At 35.4% G+C, this 18,953-nt stretch overlaps 1 long non-coding RNA gene across 6 annotated transcripts in view; it reads left to right on the top strand.

Moving 5' to 3' along the window:
- The window catches only part of LOC110365038 (uncharacterized), a 310,373-nt gene that overhangs the window by 240,548 nt on the left and 50,872 nt on the right, over window positions 1–18,953 (top strand). For 4 of the 6 annotated variants that reach the window (XR_010472266.1, XR_010472268.1, XR_010472267.1 and 1 more), the window contains 5 exons: window positions 7,930–8,012; window positions 10,943–10,988; window positions 13,098–13,171; window positions 14,788–14,863; window positions 16,027–16,238. This is a non-coding gene — a long non-coding RNA (uncharacterized LOC110365038). Of the gene's footprint in view, window positions 1–7,929; window positions 8,013–10,875; window positions 10,989–13,034; window positions 13,172–14,787; window positions 14,864–16,026; window positions 16,239–18,953 lie in introns of all 6 variants that reach the window. The other 2 variants (XR_010472264.1, XR_010472263.1) reach the window with 2 other exon arrangements.

Below are 18,953 nucleotides of genomic sequence, written 5' to 3'. Positions count from 1 at the left end.
CCTGATTTCATATTACTAAGAATATTTTTAAAAAAGAAAGTGCTTTTACATATTTTATTTCACCTCTCTTTATTCAACAAGGTTGTATTGGATTTTCGTCATGTGGAATGAAACCAAAAAAATATATACCATGTTTTGATGAAGGGCATAGGATTGGAGACTTCTTGTAATGTAGTATTGGTTACAGATAAGGCTCGTAGAATTTCTAGGCAAAGCAAACCAAGTTATCCCAAGAGTATTGACTCTTGGAAACTGGGAAATGAAAATAAATAAGTAATAAAAATTAAGTAGTTCTGCTCCCTTGGTCTACTACTGCTAGACTCAGCTATTTATCTATAATTAGAATTAATGTAGCTCAGTTCCACTACTTTTACTTGTGCCTAAATCAGTAAAGCTTTTTGTGTCTGGAGGAGTAGGTTTAGACTATGAACTATGCCTAAGTCATCTTCTATAGTAACAGTCAGCCTTGAAAAGAAGCAAAATGGCAGAATGGGGACTAAAAGTATTTTGTAAAATCATGATCTGGTATTTGGAATAATTCATAAAATTAGTATGCCATGTCACTGTGAGAAGAACTGAATCCAGACAGGAATTCAGTTAGGAATTATCCTGAACCCTTTAGGAATGATAAAATTGCATTTACATATGGGACATAGCCAACCCTAACTTCAAAATACTCAGCGTACATACAGTTTACGTGCATAAGGCTCCCTGTGGCTGCAAAATTGTGTCAGGGCATTGAGAATAAATACTGAGCTCTAGGCTGCTATGGCAACAATGGTAGTGGTACAGGAGTCAACTAATTTTAGACTAGCTTGGGTATGTCTACAAAGATTGCAGTTATGCCACTGCCTATAGTAAAAACATAATCTTAGATCACTTCAGCATCTTAAACTATGAAGTAAATCCTGAGCACCCAAAAGTTGTATTTAGATTAATATGGTGATGTGAACTGGATGTTTGAGCAACTTCAGATCTTTTTTTTTATTTATTTATGCTACATATTTTAAGAGGTATTGCAGTAATCAAATGCAAGGCATTAAAAAAAATTTACCTCCATGACCAGAATACAAACCAAAGGCAAAACCAATCTGCTTGAGATATCTGTTCAGTGTTTAGTAGATTTAAAATCCAATAATCTTGTTGACAAGAATGTTGGTGTCCATACTTCTCCCCTTGGAATCAGTGGAATTTTTCAGATTGGTATAATAATCATAGGCAATACTTATGACATGAAGATGGGAATGCAACATCTAATTTTTACACGAGTGGGAAATAACATAGTGCAGTGATGGAGGTCACCTTGAATTACAACAGATACATGTTTCAGACTTCTCTGGTCTGGGCAGAATGACAAAAGAAGTTGTGCAGGTAGGCCCAAAGACAACTTAAGGCCTTCAGCAGTCTGCTTTGACTTCTCCTGTATTGCTGACGGCAGGATGAAATTAGAATTTGGTTATAGACTAACTTGAGTATTATCAGGATGCTTGAGGAAATTAATTACAGAATTGAGCTGAACATGGTCAGCTACTGTAGGTTTTAAAATATGATATCTGCTGAAGACATATACTCTGACACAGGTAAGAGAAATATTTTATTGATTTTTTTTTTTTTTTTTTTTAAGTATAGACTTATTTTAAAAAACGTGCTCACAAGTCAGAGTCATCCTAAAGGTTTTGGTGAGCTTTATATGCTTCCCATTTGGAAGGTGCTTAAGAAACTTTTAGATTAAGGGCCTCAAAACAAGTATGTTTAGTTTATTTGCCTGACACTGCTTCCATTGTCAAAGCATGGCTTATTTTAATTTAAACAGAAGTTTGCTTTTTTCTCACAGCTGAGAATAGGCGTGATTCCCTTGCCAACAAAGTAGCTAAATATTCTCACTTTACACACCTTATTACTATTTCATTCTGGGTTGAATAAGTAACATCATTATTGCATGAAATACCTTCTTCACAAAGAATTGCCTTTGAAAAATGACTTATTTTAGTGTTTTGTATTATAATAAAACACAAAACCAAAATCAGCACTAACAACTTTTACAAAGGCAAGAAAAAAACTGCTTGATTTATGAAAGGCTTATATTAAAGCATTACTTATGTATATGCATGCATTTCCACACATGAGTTCCAAAGCCTGGAGAAGATGGTCCAGTGTGATGCATCCTAAGTGGTGTAAGTGACAACTGTTGATAAACAGCACATTGTTACAGCAGACAGTGCAATAATGTCCACACTTACAGCACAAACACATGAAGATTTTGCTGAATATTGGAAGTGAGTTACTCTTCCATATAATAACAGCAGTGGGATTGCCACGTTATTATTTAGGGGAATTTTTTCACCTTTTTGGTCCTTTGAATAAATTGATTGTTCCAATGTGTCAGAATCTACTTTATAGCCCTTGAGGTAGACCTTGACTAAACACTTTTGGAATTACAACATTAGTTCATTTCTGGGCCACTGGATCTGGTAACACATATGCTCTCTTTCAGGGTCATTGTTCCTGCTTTACCCACGGTGGCAACAGCAGAATTCCAGAATGATTGGAGTTGGAAGGGACCTCTGGAGATCATCTAGTCCAACCCACCCGCTAAAGCAGGTTCACCTAGAGTAGATCGCACAGGAATGTGTCCAGGCGGGTTTTGAATGTCTCCAGAGAAGGAGACTCCACAGCCTTTCTGAGGTGCTCTGGCACCCTCAAAGTAGAGAAGTTTCTCCTCATGTTTAGATAGAACCTCCTATGCTTTAGCCTGTGATAAAAAAGAGATCACTTGGCTCTAGTGCTGATAGAAGAATGGAATTTCAAAAATTGGGTAGCTGAATGGTCATGAATCCATCTTTAAAACTAATGTAACTGAAATGTATCTCAGAACGTGATGGAATTTGCCTAGGATTAATATTTTCCCTACTTGTGTTATCAGCACATTTTTAAATCTCAGGTTTTCAGAAACAGGGGTCCATGGAGGAGACAGAAGGCAAGGTGGGTGTCACAACACAGAATGTAATTCTGAAAAGTGTACTGACTACTGAATCAGTAGTGGCGAAGAGACCATTACATTAGAAGGAGAAATGTATTCTTGTCTCAAAATTAGCTTAAAAGCTACTGACATGCCTATGAAGCTTTCACTGCAGAATGAAGCAATCGAAGTTGATCTTGTGTCAGCAAGTTAACGTATTAGGTGTATTGGAGCAATTCCTGAACTCAGTTGTTCGGAAGGCAATGTGCACCAACAGCTTCCATGGGTAAGCCCCAGCACAGCAAAATGGCTTCAGCAGTTAGCAGAAAACACAATCTGATATTGTCCTTAACGCAAATGCTCAGGGGATCTGTAGAAACAGTTAGGAAAATAAATATTTATCTCTTCAGAGGGATGAGGTGGAAATACAGGCTGATCAGCTTTCACTGAGTATGGAGTAGTAAGGTCTGTGTCTGCTTAGCCAGAATTTGAAAGCAGCTTTGCAACTAGATTAGCATAAGCAGCTACTGAGTTTGGAGAACATAAGCAAGAAATGAAAATATGAAGTATGGCTGGTAGACTATGAAAGAAATGCCTGAGATGTAAATCTGCCTTCTGTTCAGATTCTTTTCTGCACAAACTTGTGCAAGGTCACTTCTCTGTATGCTGTCTCTGTCATTTGTAACTTAAGAATAATGCCTACCTGCCTTGGATTACTTATGCTGAAGATCAATTAAAATTCATTAAAGCACTTTCAGAATTTAGTGTTGCAAAAATGCAAGAAGATTTGTAATTTTGACAAAGAGGAGACCTGTGATGAATAGTAAGCGGAAACACCTCATACTAGACAGCTAATGTAGTTAAAGCACTGCCAAAGTTTTGGTCAGCCTTTGCGATGGACTGTTTTTCTGAATCTCGTACCTTTTTTTATGAAGGATGGAGGTTTTAAGAATTATTCTTCCTTATTTTTTCCTGAAACAAAGCGGTTAACTGTACAACAGAACACACATGCTATGGAGATTTTAATAAAAGGCTGTCTTGGTTTTGTGCTCTAGAAGTCTAGTTATGACTGTAAATCATGGGTTGGCTCAAAGAATCACAGCAAATTATAATCCAGGAAACTGATAATCAAATACAGTGGAAAAGGAGACCCCATTTTCCTTAACCACTCTAACTTGAAAGGAGTACTTGCACAGGGGAATTTTCTTTGCAGGCATTGTGACTGTTTTCTAATCAGGAAAGAGGTAGGGGAGACTGACTCCTTAAATATTTTTCCCTATACTATTTTCTGGTACAGACACCAATCAGAGTTTGGGCTTACATTTTTTCTCCCATATGGAAAGTGTACATATTGTCTGTAACTCAAGTTGTTGCTTGGGAATTTTTCTTTGTGCTTATTGCAAATATTAATGTATTCTCTGGGTAAGAAGCTTCTTCACGTCCTTTGATGCCTTGTGACATGACCTGGTGGAATTATATAGGTGCTTTAAATGGGTTCTGTATAACCACTCACAGAATGGTGTCAAGGCGTTTTGGTGGAAATGCGAGTGAGATTCATTGAATATATGGAGGAATATTCAAACAGTAGCACTGCCTGACAGATTATTTTGGTCACCTAGATACTAATCGTTGCAGGCGTAAAACTCAATGTAGGAGGTAATGACTCTTCATAAATGCAATACATTCATAAAGTCACCAGTGATGGTTCTCAATGCACATCTGTTAAATTCTGGTTTATTTTCAAGCAGAATATCTGATAAAAATATTGAAAGACATTTGTAGAACATAATTTAAATTTCTTGGAAACATTCATTTGATTGTCTTGAAGTTTGTAGCATAACATCTACGCATATATAATTTCTAGATAATACTGCTGAAACAGATCTGTTTTTTAAAAAGACTAAAGAATGCACTCAGTTTAAATGTGATCTGTTCTGCAGTGTTTTTATTTGTAATAAAATTAATGAAAAAATAGGGTCAGTTCTTGGTTTTGAGCAGAATCAGTGCTTTATAGCTGCATATCACCTTGCTTCCTTGCTGCATCTTTCCTTACATGTCAGTGTAATTGCAGTGTCAAGTAAATGTATTAATATATTGAAATTTTTAAAAAGTAAAAAAAAATACAGTAGAACATTTGGAAATATTTTTCAGCAGTAAACATGTTTTCCATTAATTTATTTCAAACACCAAGTCATAGCACTTCTCTTTCACTTGGATGGTTAGTTGAAAGAATATTTGAGTTTATCATATCTGAAAGTCCTAACTGTACTATCATTTAAATTAGTTTTCCTAGCTATAGATTTTCAGATTAAATTTAATACTGGTAATATTTAAATTACATTAAAGGTTTTGCTAGTTGCTCTTTTCTTCTTACAGAATCTTGCTTAATAAAAACATGCAAATATGGGTCTGACAACCCCCCAAAAAAAAAATACCCACAACATTTTGTCAAGGATTTTAATGAATAGTCAATAGTTATTGTCAGCCACAAATTTAATTTCCATCCTAATCTTATCTTACATCCTTTTCTTCCAGTGGAGAATACCCATAAAAGCGAGTGCTTCTTTTTTTTTATCATTAATTCAGTGGTACAAGAAACATTCATTTCCAAAGGCTCCTTTCTTCCTCCTCAGGTTATTTCCTTATTCGTTTGCTTTAAATTCCTCTTGGCCTTGAAGTTCTTTGCAACCTTTTTCTTAGAAAAGGTTCTACAGTTTTAAATACATGACTCCTTGCTTCGTAAACTTTTAAAATAACCCAGACATGCAGCTGATAATTTTTACCCTCGCCACATCTTACGTCTGTAGCCATCAGTTATTTCTAGACATGCTACTGCTTCAGAAGTAGCTGAAGTGAACGTTTGCAAATGGTGGTCAAGTGAGTTTTGAGCAGCATTTTTTCCCTTTCCATAGCATTCATGCTTTGTAAAGCACTTGCACATGAGAACTGTTGGTAGACAAATGCTTGTGTCACGGGAGATTGAGGAAAACTGGAATTCTGTCAGATCCAAATAATCTAGATATTACTGTGAAAAGTGTCCTTGCTGATTTCACATAGATGAATATGCATCATACATACATGTGTATGAATTCCAAGATAGACCATAAGTAGAATTCAAAGCTGATAGGTTTTTTAGACAGAGTTATTAAGCTGAAGTTAGAACTTGGCTTGATCCTGAAAACTAAGATGGAAAACAGAGCAGGCTTGCGGATCACAGAGTTTTTGTACACAGAATGCCACATTTCTTGTTCCATAAATTATGTATAATTAATTGCAATTATTGAATGTATATTTGCCTATATAGTTTGGTGCCATTGTGTTAAGTATTGTTGACTAGAACTGACCTCTGTATAGATGTAGAAGTTTCTATTTTCCCTTACACTGAAATAGAAACTCATTTTCCTTGTTTCATGTGGAAAAAATGCCTTCCCCTATTTTTCAAGTAAACAGTCTTTTATTAAAGCTTGATTTTTCTGTGAAGTCTCATGCAAATCTGTTAATTAGTTTCTGAGTTACAGTCAATTAAGTACTGGCCTCATATAGTTCCTGTTTGGAGTCTCCTGGTATTTTGTGCCTCTGTGGTGTGTTAGACTATGCAGAAAGTAAAAAACCTACAGAGCAAACTTTAGTTATTTCATAATTATTTAGTTACGTACCAAAAGAGGAAAAATACTCACTAAAGGAGAAAGCTTTTCAACAGCTATGTTGTACAGCACGTGTCCTACTAGTTGAATCCATTCTAATAATAATAAAAGCATATGTTGAAATGGATCCAGGCTGTTGTTGTTTTGTTTTATTTTGTTATTTAGATGTAATTGTTGTAACTGCATGGGTTTTATTTTTGCAAAAATAGTCTAAAGTATTTTTGAAACTTACCGTGTCTGCATTTTTCCCTTAGTACAAGGCATGGGTCTCATTTTACTCAGTTCACATCAGTTTAACATTGGTGTAATTAATTGCATTGGTTACAGTGAATTAAATGATGTATTTGTAGATGAAAGGAGATATAGCTGAGCTTGTCTCAATAACAGAAGGTGCAGACCTTACTCTGTTGTAGTATATTCAAGGAAAGAGGAAAATAGACTGAAGACAGACAAAAAGCTTTCTATGGTATTTTGCACTGGGAAAAGATTTTATGACTTAAAAATATGTATAAGATCATTGGAGGTTCTTACATTGCCCCAACTCTGCAAATTGTAATGGAAACCCACTGATGTGACCTTTTAAATTTTTGTTTCTGTGCTTGAAAGATGGTGGTATTATCATCTGCTATCACTGTAGTCTACTATAATTACTATTATTACTGTTACTATGTTTTCATTAAAAAAGTGAACTAGATGCACAGTACATATTGCAAATACTGGTCCTCATCTCTGTTATGTTAATGGAAACCAGGAATAACCAAACTCAAGAGCACATAGTTATTTGCTGAATGTTACAGGACAGGAAATTCACCTTGTGAAAGTTTTCCCAGTTTTTATTGAATATTGAACTTCTGCATCCATGTTAGAAAATAAATTGTTCTCTGCCCCAGTGAGAGCTGGGGTTTTTGTAATTATGGCAGGGAAGATGTTTGTAATTAGTGTTTCTGCCTTCTACTTTTTTTTGAGGCTTAGGCAAACTGAATTTACACATTGTGAATGCAGGCAAAGTGAGTTGTTTAGGATTTAACATTACTAATGAATACCTTTTAAATTAAATGGATGCTTCACTTCTCTATACATTTGCATAGTGTCTGGCTTTATTTTGCTTTTCTTTTTTAAAAAAATCCTCCTCCTGCCTAGCTTATTGACAAGACCAGGATACCAGCTTAGGAACTTCAATGGCTGAAAAGCTGCTCCCTGAGCAGAGAAGCTAATGAGTTCTGGTTTCCTGCAGTTCTGTGTCCTTTCTGCTTCCATCACCGCTGCAATACATCTAGCTCCCCCTCACTCTGCACAGCATCATTCTCTTTCTTCTATTTTTTCCAGCTCCTGCTGATGTACAAACAGCATGTGCTGTAACTCATTCCAAGCTAAGTGCTGAGGGCCATCTGGTAGACGTAACTGACCAGGTAAGTCTTGAAGTGTTTAATTGAATGTGATTGGAGTGTAACTCACTACCAGAAAGTAACTTGCAAAACTCAAACAATGCTTTAGAAAAAGAGAATCTCATAAAAAATTGTGAGTTTGTTTCAGGATATAGAGATGTCTAACTCAGAAATGGAGTTTTAGATTCAGACCTTAAAAAGAAGTTTAGATGGGTGAATGAAGTTTGTGAATCATGCAGATAAAGAAGTTTGATTCTACAAACTAAGTTAACGTATTTCATTAATTCATTTGTTAGAAACTGCGTATGTGTTTGCTGTAGTTACTACTTGAATCTCAGCAGTGTTACAGAACTCTTTTATCCTTGTTGATCAATCATTCTGTGCAAGTAATTGTTTTTCAATTTTCATATTCTCAGCTCATGCAAAACCGATAAAGCTCTTCAGATGCCATTCTCTCTTTTTTTAACCTCTTACAAGATCTGAAAATTCAACGAGATTTATTTTGATGTTCTTGTATGTATTTTTTTACTTGCAAAACAAGTGCTCTTTATTTCTGACAAGTCTTTTCACAAACGAATTAAAAATTTCCAATGAAATAGCTCAATACACTGCTATGGATAATTACAAATCCAATATGATAAGTAGTTATATTGTCTCTCAAATGCTTCCTTATTCTCAGCTTGTGTCTTGCATTGCTTTCTTCTTGTTGTTATTATTTAAAATTGTCTTCTTTCATTTCACTTGCTGTGATACAGTGTTTAAATATTCCCATCAGTGTACTAACAGTTATTTAGGAAAACATTTGGTCTATATAAAAAGTTACTCATTTTCATTCTTGATTTTATTACTGGTGGTTTGATATTTCATGCACTTCTGATAATAATATGGTGATAAGTGTACTGATCATATGAGCCAAATTCCATACATTCTTGCATTTAAGTTTAGAGTCAAGAATACGGAAGCTCTACTGAAAGTGCCTCTTGCAGTCGCACTTCATTATCTTTGTTTTCTAAGTGTTACATATGGTAGAAAAGCCTCCCTGGTAGGACTGCATTATTATGCTGAGCTTCATGGCCTTTGCAGTCACGGTCAGCGGAACCAGACTGGAAGAGGTTTCCTTAGCTTGAACAGGCTGCTGCTCTCCGAAGAGCTGATAAGCACACGTGCTTAATGTAAATGAGTTTGTTTATTTATCAGATGAACACTCATATCAGCATCAGTTTCCATATGGAACCTGACATTGTCTTTTTTATCGTATTTCTTGTGTTGTCCCTTGATGGTGTGTTGTTGAGGGAAACGAAGAAAACACGTGGATGTTTCAGTCCTGCTAGTGCTTTTAATAAAAACCTTTTGAGGTGCTTTCATCTAATGAGGAGCTAGAGGACAACGGAATTCCAGGGATTTGGGGTAGGAGTTGCTTACAGGAGCTGAGTGAACCTGAGTGACTGGCCCAGCAGGTTTTTTACAAGATTTGAACATGAACCATTTATATTGATTTATTTTACCAACTTAAAGGCACAAGGGTATAGGTTGATTGAGAGGCTGATTAACCAGCTGCAGTATATAGTTAACAAGAAGTGAGTATTAGTAGATTCCAAAATTCTTAGCCATATACTTGAATATGCCAGGAGAAAGGTTTCCCATTCTTTAAAATGGAATCTTACATTTAAAGCTGTTTTGGATTGTGCCCATTACCACTGCATATACAATTCTTGGTATTTTATTGCTACTGCAGGGTAATTTAGCATTCAAATGCTGAGTTAACACACCATCTAAAGTCAGCTTAAGAGATGCAAGTATTCAGTTTAGCTCTATCCTTCCACTTACTTGGAAGCATCTCTTGAAATTGTCACTCATGATGTAATATCCCTACCTTTTGTTATCTCTTTAGATGCTAAAACTGGAAGCATTTTATTTAACTAATTCTTTTAAATGGATTATTGTAATTGAAGAGTGATTGCTTATACATTTCATAGTAAGAGACACTTCAGGAAGAAAGTGAGAGGCTGAAGGTTTAAAAACAAGCAAGCAAATTACAAGACTGCAAAGGAAAAGTATTGAAAAATATTTTAAATGTCACTATACATGAGTTTAGATTACCTGCTTTCTGGGATGGGTAGAATTCAGAATCTTACTTAAAAAAAAACAAATACTGATTTCTGCTACCTTTTTTATTACTACCATTTTAATTAGATTACTAACATGAAATAATTAACGAGTATTTATTTTAGCTTTAGGCATTCTTCTCCAATGATTTAAATGAGATATTCTTAATAACTAGGTACATGATTTAGTTCTTAGTACTTATTCAAGCTGATCTCTCATGTCGGGACCCATGTCAATTCTGAGTTATGTGATGATACTATTTCCTGATAACTTGAATGTCTTTCAGAGTTAATGGAGGACCTTAATGAATTTGTTGGGGTTTAGATTTTTTGCAAACCATGGCTCTGTGCACTTTTACTGTAATTATAAACGTTAGCAAAATATTACTATAATTAGAGTATCATAGTCCATATTTAGTTAATTTCTCATATCAATGGAAGTTAATAACTTCAATCACTTTAGTTACTGAAACTAATTTGCATAACACACGCATAGTATTTTGTATATGCATAAAAGCCTACTTTTAGTATTGCAAGCAGTCACATTATCTATAAAAATTTGAAGAATTTACTGCCATTCAGAAAGCATAAGGTAACTTTCTAATCGTAACCCATTGCAATGACAAGTAAACATATAATAAAAATAAGACCAATTGTTCACCCAAGTCAGATCAGTCGTGACATGATTTATATAACTGCTTGTTCATTAGGTTAACGTTTTATGGAGAACACAGACACCTTATGTGGGGGATGATAATGCTATTAGATTGTCTTGATTTTAGAAAGAAGATGCTGAGAGAACAAAAATACTAAAATTCTTTACTACTGCCCCAATTCTTTACCACATAGGACATAATTCAAGAAAAAGAAGAAAGACACAGAAAAAAAACTAAATGTGAGTGCCTTTTTATGATGTTGTTTATTTAGTCTGTGAGTTGATATGGAACTGAAGGAAGTGCTGCATACCATACTATTTCTTGATTTTAATAAGAATCTTCTTGGACTGTTGTTTGGACATCTCATTTTCTGCAGTGTTTTCAGGCTATCCAATTTCCCTTTTAGCAGTAATCTATAAAATTCGTAACAGGAACTTCAACAGAAATGTAGAAAGTAACCAAGCTTTTATCTTTGTCACGTTATCATTTCCTGTGAACACAAGGACTTATGAATTCAATTCAATTTTAATTTAATGAGTGTTCTGTCATACTCCTTTCATTTACCGGTCTTAAGTCCTTTTCTTTTGGGATAAGTTTGAATAGTCAACATCAAAGCTGTGAAAGGTAATGTTTTTTTATTGTTTGTTTTCAATAACTAAATAACCTTACTTTTTAAATCATTTCCTATGCAAAAATTACTCTGATTATTTTAAATTTATACCTTAGTTACTGAACAAAACAAATAAGACTGCCAACAGCATTTTTTATAGGATATGGATATCAATTTATTTAAAATGTTTTCTAAAATAAATTGGAATGCACTGTACTATATTTGGTGTGCTTCTGTGTGGTTACTCAGGAAGCTGTTAGGAAAAAAAAAAAAAAAGGTAATTTTAGTGATACCTGCAGGAAAATCTAGAATAGTGGTCATTCATATTAAATTTATATCAACTTTATGAGGTTTTTGTCATCTTGACACATTTATGGAGCTGTTACATTTTTTCTGCCTGGGGAATATAATGTACTTGATGTGACCCCACTTATTAAATCGGGACCATGCAAGTAGTATTGATGACATGTCATTCAAGAATAAAACGGAGCCAAGTCTTCCCTAGTTCTAGAAGAAGGACATATTTGACAGAGAAATTGGTAGGGAAATAGGTATTATGAACTATATCAAGAAGATACTTGAAAAGAGAAAAAAGGAGAAATAGATGGGCATTTAATCAGGTATATCGCAAAACTTCTCCTGGAATTGTTCATGGGTGATAAAACAGGGTAGGACTCATGCTATGATAGCCTGAAAGACCTTCCATTGTCCTAACATTAAACCTCAGTGGACAAGCAGATATACAGGATTTGCTATACATTTCAAGTTTCCATATTAGTGTACTTTATATAAGCTATATTTTCTGCATGGGTATGCAACTGAGCATAGATTGTATTGAGGTCTGTCACAGTACTCTGATCACTGTGTCAGTTTAATCAAATCCAATTTAAATACAAAGCTTTTTTTTAAGCTTGTTTTGGTTATTTTGGAACTAGATTCAGTAACCAAAAATGTCATTATCCACTGTAGTTCAGAGAGATCAATTTTAGAATTATTCTCCTTAGAATAATTCTAAATTAGGATTTCATGTCGTTGATCAGGAGGTTTTCAAGCTCATCAGTGATCAATTAATCATGAAAAAAGTTGTGTTATTACATCACTGAGCTTAGTATGTTATTCTTCACAGTCACTCATATCTACACGTTCTCTAGAACACATGGTATTTTAGCTAAAACTTTGGGTCAGAAGGGAGCACTTCAACTTCTTTAAATATTTAAGAACTTGTGTAACAAAGACATTTTGCTTAGATTCACATTAATAATAATACAAATAATTCTGTTGACGGCAATTTTTTGTTGTATTTTATCAAGATAGATGGCTTTATATTTGAAATTTTAGAGTTAATATATGGGTTTATTTTCACTAGTTCATTTCTTTTTTCTTTAGTGGATCACATTCTTCTGGTAAAAAATGTATTCTCTGCTTCATAGCCAAAATATTTCTATTTTTACTAGGCACCAACTGCATGGTCATGCACACATAGCTGAAACTCTCAATAGGAGATATTGGCTATATAGCTTTTAGCTTCACTCAGGGAAATATCATGGTAAATGTTCCCATTTCTAAACATAGTGCTATAGAGTATTTACTGAACTGAATCATAGCCATGCAGATTTGTTACTTGTGCTTTGCAATGTCCTAAGTCCCTCCTTTTTACAATTTATTTTATGTAAAGCTACCAGCACCCTGGTGGTTCTCTGACATTAACATTATGAACCTGTTTACCTTGCCATACTAGTACAGAAGTTATACAGGAATGTGTGTTCTGGTGACCAATCATTGCAAGTTTTTTCTGCCCAAATGAAAAGTACGGTGAGTACAACCTCTTTTAGTATTTTATTGCTCCGGTTTTCTAAGTGAAGAAATGCAGTGACACATGAAAATGTGTATGGGAGTCAATCAAAGTTTTTGTGTGTTGAGGCTAGAGAATCCACCTTATGCTTTCCGCTTTTCTCTTGGTCGTTACTGGACTTAATGTGTAGAAGTACCCACAAATGATGAAGCCCAAATAATTACTTTTTCCACAAAGGCATGCTGTATCACGCTCTTCTACAAGAAGAGCTGGCAGGAGGATATGGGGAAATACAGACCTGTCAGTCTAACCTCGGTGCTGGGCAAGGTCGTGGAGCAGATGATCTTGAGTAACATCACATGGCACAAGAGAACCATATGAGCAGGCCCAGTCAACATGGGTTTATGAAAGGCAGGTCCTATTTGACCAGCCTGATCTTCTTCTATGACAAAGTGACCCACCTAGTAGATGAGGGAAAGGCTGTGGATGTTGTGTACTTAGGCTTCAGTAAAGCCTTTGACACCATATCCCACAGCATTCTCCTGGGGAAGCTGGCAGCTCATGGCCTGGATGGGTATACTCTGCAATGAATAAAGAACTGGCTGGAGGGCCAGACCCAAAGAATTGTGGTGAACAGAGTCAAATCCAGTTGATGGTCGGTCATGAGTGGTGTTCCCCAGGGCTAGGTATTGGGGCCAGTACTGTTTAATCTCTTCATCAATGATCTGAATGAGGGGATTGAGTGCACCCTTGGTAAATTTGCAGATGACACCCAATTCGGTGGGAGTGTTGATCTGCTGGAGGGTAGGAAGGCCATACAGAGGGATCTGGACTGGCTGAATCGTTGGGCTGAGACCAATTGTGTGAGGTTTAACAAGGCCAAGTGCTGGGTCTTGCACTTGGGTCACAAGAACCCCAGGCAGCGTTACAAGCTCAGGGAACAGTGGCTGGAAAGCTGCCTGGCAGAAAAGGATCTGGGGGTGTTGGTTGACAGCTGGCTGAACATGAGCCAGCAGTGTGCCCAGGTGGCCAAAAAGGCCAACAGCATCCTGGCTTGTATCAGTAATAGCATGGCCAGCAGGACTGCAGAAGTGATTGTGCCACTGTACTCGGCACTGGTGAGGCCGCACCTCGAATCCTGTGTTCAGTTTTGGACCCCTCATCATAAGAAGGACATTGAGGTGCTGGAGAGAGTGCAGAGGAGGGAGATGAGGCTGGTGAGGGGCCTGGAGCACAAGTCTGATCCGAAGCAGCTGAGGGAACTGGGGCTGTTTAGACTGGAGAAAAGGAGCCTGAGGGGAGACCTTGTTGCTGTCTACAACTACCTGAAAGGAGGTTGTAGTATGGAGGGGGTTAGTTCTCAAGTAACAAGCAATAGGACAAGACGAAATGGCCTCAAGTTGCATCGGGGGATGTCTAGATTGGTTATTAGGAAAACATTCTTCATGGAAAGGGTTGTCAGGCATTGGAATCTCCTGCCCAGGGAAGAGGTGGAGTCACCATCCCTGGAGGTGTTTAGGCATTTAGACAAGGTTCTTAGGGACATGGTTTAGTACTAGAGTTAGGTTAGGCTATGGTTGACTTGATGATCCTGAGGGTCTCTTCCAACAGAAATGATTCTATGATTCTCTGTCAGCAATAGGTAACTCTCTCTCTTCTTCCTATGAATTCTGGAGTGTCCCTAAAGGTCATGGACTTCAAATCTTAAAGAGGTGAGTACATTCCAGCTATTGAAAAATATAAGTAAATAAATAAATAAAACTAAATAATTCAGAGCTAACTATGTGTTTACTATTCGCTACTAGTGACATTTAATAAAATTCTGAATGTAGTACAAAGTACATATAGCATCTTTTCTGTGTAGAAGATAACCAGCTATGACTAATTTGTAAAGTAGCCACAAGGTTTTCTCATGAGAGTAATTTTTTTATGCTAAACAGGAGACAGGCAATTTCCACAAATATAGTTTAATCCATGAATCTTCTTGACAGACTGTAAATTATAGCATCCAGAATTTTTCATCAGGGAGATGAATGAATGAAGCTGAAAACAAAGTTATTAAAATAATCATATCAAAGATATATACCCAATCATATGCCATATCTTATATATAGCACTGAATTTTAAGTTTCTTTCATTTATATAGCTATATTGAAAACTTAGAAAATTACTTGAGAAGAGCAGTAGATATAATTTTCATATTATATTAGCCATTTTTACTATGTCTTCAGTGCTTATTTTAATATAATGTGAGGAATTTCATTTAGCTACTTTTATTTTTATCCTGTTAGTGGGCTTTTTGGTGGTTCTTTCAAAAGATATGTTACAAGTTCATTTACAACAGTTTCCCAGTATTACTTTGGCCTTGGTTTATGATGATACAAGAATTTTTAAAGAAAATTGAACAACCTGTGTATTTTTACAACTAAAAATAGAATATGTATCAAAACTAATGTTTTCTACATATACACCCCTGTGTTTAGGAGAATAAGAGCTTCATTAGAAAGACTATTGTTTTTTCAGACTAATCATAGAATTTCCAGAATTATTCCAGTCTGAGCCATACCTATTTCATGTGGGTCAGTAATGAAGGTAGAAGTAGCACAGATCGGTGCAAAATTGTTTTGAAAACCCCAACAGAACCATGTTCAGATTATGACATGTTAATATACAATGTAGTACAGCAGACAGAACAGTTACTTTGTATTTATGACTTTAATTAAAAAGAAAAATTACTTTATTTAAAATTCCATTTCTGATAAGGTATACAGATGTTAATATCATATATTTTAGAAAATAAGGCAAATTATTTGTATTTTCCTTGCTTAGTCATATCTTTTTAGAAAATGACCCCTCCATGTTTCCATGTTTCCAGCTGTTGTGACAACAGGCCAGTAAGGCTTGGAGAGTGGCAGCACAAGTGCAACTCCTTCATCTACAATAAGCATCCCCAGTTGCTGTCCTCTGTCAACGTGGCACCGAACCAGTTCACTCCACATGTAGATCAAGTACAGAGCAGACCTTAATACTGGAAAGTGAACCTCAGCTAAAAAAAAAAAAAAAAAAAAAAGAAAAAAAAGAAAAAAAGTGAGTAGTCATGAAGCACTGCTGGCTGTTTCATTATTTATCTTTTTCATTACCTGCTTTCTTTCATTCATCAACAGATACATTTTTACCATCAAATAGGCTTAGTTACAGTCTTGTCACAGTTTTAGTAACAGTTCACAGAATCACAGAATAAACAGCACATAAAATATGCTTAGTAGAAATAATATATTTATTACAAAAATGTAAACCACTGAAGAAAGCTAAGTGAGAGGCATTTTAAGATATGCATATCGCACACAGGTGTGTGAGTGATGCTACCTCTAAAATGTATTACTGTCTTACTAAGGATTACTATGTCAGCAATATGCAAAAGTACTTTATTGACTGCAATAGGTATATCTGAAAGATATTTTTATCCTGCATGGCAAGAGGTGTCTTTTATAGCCAAATATTAGGAAGAAAATAAGTTTAGATTCATCTAGGAGAGCAGTTTCTCTTCAGCTGTTGATTCTGTACCTGACTTAGAAAATATCATTGGAATTTGGGCTTGGAATTTGGGTGTATGGGATGACTATGTTAACATGCCAAAAAATTCTTATGAGATAGTGAAAAACGAGTGTTCTGAGCAAAAGAAAACTGGAGAAACTTTTTCTGTGAGAACTATATCAATAAGAGTTTCTAGTTCCAAGATTGATACAAGGTTCTAGCTATAAGTAAGTTTATCTATTAGTTATTTATTTTTTTTTCAAGTCTGTGTTCTTACTATTTATCAAAAGCCAGTCAGACAAGATGAGTCTTCTCACTAAGGTAGATAAAGTATTACATTACAATTTCCATTATCATAGAAATAGAGAAAAATCATTCTGAACTGAAAACTGTGTCAAAATATTTAAATATAAATTGCAGGAGTTGAAATATCTAGCTCATTCATCCTGTTTGGGTCTATTTTTAAATCTAATGCTTTGAAATCTGCTTGTGGTTTTTAAATAAGCTGTTCTGTCAGGATATTCTTCATCCGCAGGATGTTTTATTTCAGCTACTCACCTGTCTTCTTGTTCATTTTGTTACTGAGGGGAAATAGGTATTGAGCTATTTGAGGGGGAAATCACCTCTTCTGGAAAAAGAAGGAAAGCTGCAAATGCATCAGATTTTATGATACTGTCTTGGTATCAGTGGCAAATACCATGATAAATGAGTTATTGTAGGGGACTTTTCAACTGCGAAGGAAAGCAGTGTCATGACCATTTTAGGTGAAATAATGGAAGTTAATACAGGAAACAGACTTTTATCACTTTGGTATTGCAGAAGCAACAAATAACTAGTAAAGATTAATGGAAAATAAAAAAACAGTCTCATGGTTTACTGATAAATGTCACTGAGAATACATACTAGTTTAAGAAAGTTTAAAAAAAATGTTTCTAACTTTCTGCGTTGTGTTAAACTATTTTTGCTGAGAAAACAATATTTTTAGTGGAATATGAAATGGTAATTTGTGTAGCATTGAGGCTATTGCTCTCCTGCAGTAAGTAACTTCTAATGGAGGGCAAGAGACAACGGCTAACAGAATTAGGTGAAATTCAGGAGGGAGAGTCCTGGGTTTGTGCATTTGAGGGTGCACGTAAGAGAGCCATGCAAAAAAAAATGTAGTACAAATAATTTTGTTTTCCAAATTTCTCTCAGCCACATAGCCAAACCATGTTTTTAACTGCAAAAGTAAAACAGTTTTGTCCACAAAACTACTCAAAATATGCTTAAGGAGTTGTGTCCAACTAGAGCCAGTATTTTCCTGCTTAAGCAGGAAAAGAGCTGTACTGAGTGTGAAATAGAAGAGCTTAAGAAGTACATGCAGTGATTTTCTTCCCTTTTTGTTTGGTTTAAAACAAAAAACCCACATATTTTGGAATAGGATTGACCTCATGGTAAATGAAGCATATAGCATAAGTACAATGACTGTGTTATCTCAAAATTGGTATAGTCCATTACGAGCCATTCATTCTAGTGAATGAACCATAAAACCAAAGTTACATAACTGGTATTTTTTTCACTCCTGTTGAATTAATGCCAAGGAGTGTAACTTTACTGAGTGCTTGTTGGAACTGGTAACTAGTGACAAGCCTTTGAGCATTTGGTGTCAGTTTTGGATGCTCAGCACCTTCCTGAGTGCCTTTGCAGATTCATTTTCTATCTAATTCTGGACTTTTTTCGTATTGAGAAACATGATCTTGTCCTTAAATTGGAGTGATGTGATTCTTGAGTAGTTGGGTAAATCAGTGTACTCTGTGTACATCAAGTTCAGATCTTGATGTGGTTCCCAAGGAAGTAAAAGAACTTTATTGGAACTTTATCCTCTGAGACCAGGCATAGTGTCTCAGGGAAGGATGAAGTTCAGCCCCAGAGCTGCTTATTTGTCATCTAGTCAGAATACTTTCCTACTTTCAGTTGGAGAAACAAGTTAATCCATGTGTTTGTGAGTATGTATATAGAAAAAAATAAGTATTTAAAGATTTAATTTTGAAAAGAAAAGAGAACGTTAATATGCACTTGTACGTTTTCTAAGTAACAGCACTTTTCAGAAATAAATGGTATTTCAAATTGATCTGTCACGTTTACAATACATCTAAATGTGTAGAATGTAATGAACTGTAAGGTGTTTGTCATGTAGCATTCAAAATTCAAAGAAAGACCACATTTACCATGCCACTCAAAGATTTGCACATATGTAAAGGTATATTTAAACTATAACAGGCATATTAA

The sequence above is a fragment of the Columba livia genome, chromosome 4 (genome assembly GCF_036013475.1).
Source record: "Columba livia isolate bColLiv1 breed racing homer chromosome 4, bColLiv1.pat.W.v2, whole genome shotgun sequence".
NCBI classification, from domain to species: domain Eukaryota; kingdom Metazoa; phylum Chordata; class Aves; order Columbiformes; family Columbidae; genus Columba; species Columba livia.
This window is presented reverse-complemented; position numbering and strand designations above follow the sequence as displayed.